This window comes from Oryctolagus cuniculus, chromosome 3 (genome assembly GCF_964237555.1).
Source record: "Oryctolagus cuniculus chromosome 3, mOryCun1.1, whole genome shotgun sequence".
Classification (NCBI taxonomy): domain Eukaryota; kingdom Metazoa; phylum Chordata; class Mammalia; order Lagomorpha; family Leporidae; genus Oryctolagus; species Oryctolagus cuniculus.
In genome coordinates, this window is record NC_091434.1 from 37891306 (window position 1) to 37898533 (window position 7228).

At 46.9% G+C, this 7228-nt stretch overlaps 1 pseudogene; it reads left to right on the forward strand.

Moving 5' to 3' along the window:
• The first annotated feature begins 3199 nt into the window (after window positions 1-3199).
• On the forward strand, window positions 3200-3899 carry LOC127491575 (small ribosomal subunit protein uS8-like; annotated as a pseudogene).
• Window positions 3900-7228: the final 3329 nt, after the last annotated feature.

A 7228-nucleotide genomic window follows, 5' to 3' on the forward strand; every position in this document is an offset into this window, starting at 1 on the left:
CCCCAGAGTCTGTAACAGCTGGGGCTGGGCCAGGCCGAAGTCAGGATCCAGAAACTCCATCTGAGTTTTCCGTGTGGGTGGCAGGGACTCGAGTACTCGAGCCATCATCTGCTGCTTCCCAGACGTATCAGCAGGGAGCTGGATTGGAAGCGGAGTAGCTGGGATTCACATTGGCGCACTCCAATATGGGATGTGGAATTTGCAAGCAGTGGCCTCTCCTGCCTGTGATGCCCACCACCAAAATGGCAACTTTATGTTATGCATGTTTGACTGCAATCCAAGAACAACTTGCCCCAAAGGTGCAGCAAAAACTAAATTTAGCACTTCAGAGTCACAGCATTAGCATGGAGTGACCTCCTCCTAGCAGGTGAGACAAAACCCCTATTAAAGTAGACTTCCAAATAGTTTCCAGGGCTCTTGGGCCACAACAGCTCCCCTCACCCTTCCCCTTCACTGCCCCTTTAGAGTGCAAAAAGGAGCCTTCCACAAAGCTTTCCTGAGGGATTGCAACATCAGCTACAACCCCTGGGCTCCAGAGGCACCCAGGATGGCCGTGTTCATGGAGGCGGCGTCAGTGCATGCTCTGGGCAAGAGGGGAGCACACACGGGTGGCAGAGGCATGGTGGGCGGTGGTGGGCATCATGGAAGCTCCCAGACGGAGGCACTGGAGTAGGCTGGGAAGATGTAAGAGGATAGCGAGGAGGACCTGGCAGGGGGCAGGCACAGGAACGCTGGAGTTCTCTGGGGGAGAGGTGTCTTCTGATGTGGCCAAAGCCATGGGTTATGTGGACAGGGATGAGACCAGAGAGACAGGTGGGCTGCCCAAGGCCACAAAGGTTGCATCTCCCTTGTTGCAGCACCGTGGGTTTTATTCTTCAGGTGGGGTTTTTAAAGCAGAGAGTGATGCGATTCCAGATGGGTGTTTAGGATGGGCACTCGGAAAAGCTGATTGAGGATGGGTGGAAGGTGGATCCTCATCTCAAATTTCAAGGTCAACTCTCAGGACTTGCAAGAGTGAGAGGGAGAGAGGGAGAGAGGGGGAGAGGGAGAGAGGGAGAGAGGGAGAGAGGGAGAGGGGAGAGAGAGAGAGAGAGAGAGAGAGAGAGAGAGAGAGAGAATCTTCCATCTGTTCACTTCCCAGGTGGTCACAATGGCAGGGGCTGAGCCAGACTGAAGCCAGGGATCAGTATCTTCATCTGGATCTCCCACATGGGTGTAGGGGCCCAAGCACTTGGGCCATCTTCTGCTGCTTTCCCAGGCCATTAGCAGAGAGCTGGATTGGAAGTGGAGCAGCCAGGACTCAAATCAGTGCCCATATGGGATGCCAGCCCTGCAGGTCATACCTTTATGTCCTATGCCACAATGCTGGTCCCCCCAGGCCAGTCTTGAATGAACTTGTCAAATGGGTCAGGGATAATAATTTGTTGAGTGACTTTTGATTGAGACCTAGAAGAGGAAGTGAGGTATAATATTACCATTTTGAAAATGCCACTGCTTGGAGTGGTTAAGATACTGCCTGAGGGGTGGGTGTTATGGTCCAGCAGGTTGAGCTACTGCTTGAGACACCTGTGTCCCATACCGAGTGCCTGGGGTAAGTCCCTGCCCCCAGTTTCTGATCCAGCTTCTTGCTAATGTGTAGCTTGGGAGGCAGTGGATGGTGGCTCAAACACTTGGACCCCCGCCACCCATGTGGGAAACTCAGATTGAATTCTTTGGTTCCTGGCTCTGTCCTGACTTAGCCCTGGCTGTTGTGTGCATTTGAAGAGTGAACCAGATGATGGAAGATCTTTCTTTGTCTCTTTCTGCCTTTCAAATACAATGAAAATTAAAATTAAAAAAGAAGAAGAAGAAAGAAGCCATTACTTAAGAAAGAGAGTAATGCATCCTAAGAGGAACGCGATGGAATGACAGGGACCTGAATGAGAACTACTGGCATTAGTTGAGTACTTACTCCAAGTGTCCCCAGTGGAAGTTCTTTCTCTGAGCTCACTTGACTTCGAAATGTGAACTTTCCCATAAGCAGTGAAGCAGGGCCCCAGGAAGTGATCTTTCTGAGTCTAGGCCAAGTGAGTATCTTGCCTGGGAAAATACGCAGGCATCCATCTGGTCCTTCCGAGGCTGTGGCAAGGTTACCAGGCCTCTGTGGGGTTGTAATCTCTGCACAGCCAGACCACAGCCCAGAACGGGCCTCTCCTAAACCATCGTGTTTACATCCATGCTGTTTAATACAGACAATGAACAGGTCCACAGATCAATTAATAGACATTTAAAAGCATTTACTTAGTCCCCACAACAGTTTATGGAAAGTGCATTTAGAAAGCAATCGAGGTTATTGCTATTCTAAAGTGCTTGGGGATCCCAGATGAAAGGCCCTTGTAACTGGAAAGTATTTATAACTCAAGAAAAAACCCTCCACACCCATGTTATACAACACCAACACCATCTCCTGGCGTGCCTGACCTGTCAGCCCATGCAGCATGTCTGTTTAAATTACACTGTAAATTCTATAGGGTGGAGACCTTGCTTTCATGGTTTGTAAAGCATCATGAATAACCATGGCGCTCTGTAAATAAATAGAAACCACATGAAACAAAGAACATAGATGCTAGTCAATGGCCACATCCCCAGTGCTTTCTGGAATTTCTCCCTTGTTCCAAAGTGGCTGGTAACTGGATGCCACGCTGCAGAAGGGGTCCATGGATAGTGTCAGCATCCTCACCCCCCTTTCGGGAGAAGTGGGAGCATATTTTCTGGTAATTTTATCATCTTCAGGGAAATCCACAAGAAGAGCCATTGGCGTTGCCCTAGTTACCCAGTGTCCAGAGGGATAGATCATCTGCACAAAGTCACTCAGAGAACCAGGGGTGTAAAGGGACCTCAGCCCAGTCTGGTCCTACGTACAGCCTGTGCCCACCGCACTTCTACAACAGGGCAGCCAAAGAATCGCGTAATTGTCTTTGAGCCAGTATCAAAGATATATGAAAGAGGTGAGTGATGTGGTACAGTTTGAGCTGCTGTTTGAAACTTGCCTGCCATGTCAGAGTGCCAGTTCGCGTCTCAGTTCCTCTGCTTCCCATCCAGCTCCCTGCTAATGTGCCTGGGAGGCTTGAGTGATTGGGTCCCTGGCATCCACGTGGAAGACCAGGTTTTAATCTGGTTTAGTTCTGGCTGTTGTGGGCGGGGCATGGAAGATCAAGCTCTTTCGCTCACCCACGTGGGCTCTGCCTTTTGAGGGTATGCAGATAAACAAACATTAAAGAAAAAGATACATGGAAGAAGAGAAGTAGGTCAAGACCTGTTTTAGTAGCTAGCAGTTTGCCTCCAGTACAGAGCTTCGATCCATAGGTTAAAGGCTGCAGTCCACTCTTTCCTCCATCTTTCCGTGCAGCCGTGATGGTGTGCAGGAACATCCTGGCCGGTGCTCTCAAGAGCATCAACAGTGCTGAGAAAAGAGGCAAACGCCAGGTTCTCATTAGGCCGTGCTCCAAAGTCATCGTCAGGTGTCTGACTGTGATGATGAAGCACGGTTACGTCGGCGAATTTGAAATCACTGATGAGCACAGAGCTGGGAAGATTGTTGTGAACTCACTGGCAAGTGTGGAGTGATCAGCCCCAGATTTGACGTGTTGTTGAAAGATCTAGAAAAATGGCAGAATAATCTGCTTCCAGCCCGCCGGTTTGGTTTCATTGTACTGACAACCTCAGCTGGCATCATGGACCATGAGGAAGCAGGACGAAAACACACAGGAGGGAAAACCCTGAGATTCTCTTTCTAGGTATGTAACACGTGCATACAAATAAAAGCTCAATGGACCAAACAAACAAAAACGCTGCAGTCAATCCAAGGCTCAGTACACAAAGGCTGGAGGACAGCGACAACCAGTGAGGAAGACACCAGCCCTCAACTTGTTGAAAGAGCCACAGATCTGCTGAGGATAAGTACTTTTCTTAAAGTAGCGCTAATTTCTAAGTTGATCCAGGTCAGCTTTGAGAGAAGAAAATGCACAAATCAATAAATACTCTAGAATCCTAGCACAGGAGAAGTGTCATCCTTGGCTCCCTGTACACGTTCTCTCTTTAGGTATAAATTACAGTCACAGGGCCTATCTCGTTCAGGAGGGAACTGGAGACCTCTTTATTTTAGATCTTTCTGAAGGGTTTGCTTTGGGGGTCTACAATATCTAGTTAAGCCTTTGTTCATAGCTTGACTTTATCAGTAGGAGCACTCACAGTCATCGCAAGCTTCTCAATTTACAGTGGGGAGGTAGTAAGATTGTAGGAGAAATAAAAAAATCGCACATTCTTGGTACTTCCGTAACACAGGGAAAATCAACCACAAAAGTGACAAATCAATAGCAAAAGTGACAAACCTTCATAGGCACCGACTGATGGAGGGTGACAGGAGCGGGGGGGAATGTCAGAGCAGATGTCATTCATTGAGACTACATGGATTCTTTAAAAAAATTTTTAACTGATACATAAAAGTTGTACATATTCATGGGGTACCATGTGGTGTCTTGACAGATGCACATGTGTGAAATGTTCAAACCAGAGTAAACACGTCTATCTCCTCAACTGTTTATCATCTCTTTATGATGAAAATATTCAAAATCCTCTCTCGCTTTCTTTTCAAAAATACAGCACACTGTTGTCATCTGCAGTCATCCTACTATGGCATACAATGCCGGAACTTCTCTTTGCTGTTGAAGTATCGCGCAGGACCCATTAATGAACTTCCTTCCATCCTGCCCTCCCCTCTACTCTCTCCAGCCTCCGATAACCACCAATCTACTCTCAACTTCTATAAGATGAAGTTTAAAATTTTTTAAAAAGACTTATTTATTAATTTGAAAAGACAGAATGCCAGAGAGAGAGAGAGAGAGAGAGAGAGAGAGAGATCGGTTCTCCATCCATTGGTTCACTTCCCAAGTGGCAGCAGCTGTCAGGGCTGGGCCGGGCTGAAGTCAAGAGCCGGGAACTCCACTCTGGTCTCCCACATGGGTGACAGAGGCCCAAGCCCTTGAGTCATCTTCTGCTGCCTTCCCAGATACATTAGCGGAGAGCTGGATGTGCAGTGGAGCAGCTGGGTCTTGAACCAGAATTCCCATCTGAGATCCCATGGACTTAACTCACGGCATCACAATGCCAACCCCAGATCAACTATTTCAGATTTCACATGTAAGTGGGATCATATTTGTATTTCTATGTTGGCTTGTTTCACATAGCGTAGTGGCCACCAAGCTATGCATGAAGAGTTTCATCCCTTTTGTGGCTGAATGCTACTCCATTGTGTATATGTACCACATTTTCTTTATCCATTCACTCATCTGTGGGTTGCTTCCATTTCTTGGCTCTTCTGAATAGTGCTGCAATTAACACGGGGCAGCAGATGTCTCCGACAGAGTGATTTCATTTCCTTTGGATATATACCCAGCAGTGAGATCATATGGAAGTTCTATTTTTATTTTTTTGAAGGAACCTTCATACTATTTCCCACAATGTCTGTATTAATTTATGTTTCTACCAGCAGTGTGCAAGGGTTTCCTTTTTGCTATGCACTCACCAGCATTTCTGTCTTAATGGTCATCCTGACTGGGATGAGGTGATCTCTCACAGTTTTTATTTATAGCTCCCTAATGATTTGAGCATTCTTTTTCCTTGTATTTTTTGGCTATTTATGTGTCTTCCTTTGAGAAATGTCTGTCTAGATTTACTGCTCATTAAAAAAATATATTTGAGAGGTAAAGGGAGATAGAGACAGAGACAGAGAGATACAGGGAGTTCTCAACTGCTGGTTTACTCTCCAAGTGCCCACAATGGCCACAGGCAGGCTGAGCCTGGAGCCGGAAACTGGGAACGCAATCCAGGTCTTGCATGTAGGTGACAGGAGCCCAATTGCTTGAGCCATCCCTGCTGCCTCCCAGGGTCTGCATCAGCAGGAAGCTGGAGTCCGGAGTGGAGCCAGATGTGGGACTCAGGTTTTCCAATATGGGATGACGGTTTCTTACCTGACCTCTGGATGACAAGGCCGAACACCTGCACTTCTTGTCCATTTAAAAAATCAGATTCTTTGTTGTTTTGCTATTGAGTAGTTTGAGTTCCTTATTTATTCTGATTGCTAACCCTGTACCAGATGCATAGTTTGCAAATATTTAATCCTGTTCTATAAGTTGTCTCTTCACTCTGTTGGTTGTTTCCTTCGCTATGCAGAAAAATTTTAGTTTGATGAAATTCTATTTGTTTATTTTTGCTTTTGTTTCCTGTGTTTTCCAGGTCTTACTAAACAAACAAACAAATAAAAAACCAAAATCTTTGCCAATTCCAGTGCCATATGTTTTCTTCTAATAACTTCATAGTTACGTAGTCTTACATTTGGGCCTTTAATCCATCTTGGGTGATATTTATTTATCAATTTAGAAAGCAGAGTGACACAGGGGGGCCAGCGCCGTGGCTCAATTGGTTAATCCTCCGCCTGTGGCACCAGCATTCCATACGGGCTCCGGGTTCTAGTCCCGGTTGCTCCTCTTCCAGGCCAGCTCTCTGCTGTGGCCCGGGAAAGCAGTGGAGGATGGCCCAAGTGCTTGGGCCCTGCACCTGCATGAGAGACCAGGAGGAAGCACCTGGCTCCTGGCTTCAGATCAGCGTAGCTTCGGCCGTAGCGGTCATTTAGGGGGTGAACCAATGGAAGGAAGACCTTTTTCTCTCTCTCTCTCCCTCACTGTCTAACTCTATCTGTCAAATAAATAAATAAATAAAGCAGAATGACACAGAGAGAAAGAGGAGGAGATAAAGAGAGATCTCCTATCTGCTTTTCACTCTTCCAAATACTCCAATAGCTAGAGCTGGACCAAGGAGAAGCCAGGCCCCAGGAACTCCATCCTGTCTCCCATGTGGGTGGCAGGAACCCATGTGGTTGGACCATCATCTGCGGCCTCCCAGGCACATTAGCAGGGAGTTGGATCAGAAGGGGAGGGAAGTCTTGAACCCAGATGCTCTCATATGGGATGTGGGTGTTCCAAGCAGTGACTTAACCTGCTACACTACAACACCAGCCCCCTTGAGTGATTTTTCTATATGGAGAGAGACAGGAATTCAGTTTCGCGTTCTTCCGCATGTGGATATCCAATTTCCCCAGCATCATTTATTGAAAAGACTTTCCTTTTTCAAATTTTTTTCAGCACTTTCGTTGAAGATCAGCTGGCTGTGGACTCATGGGTTTACTTCTGTG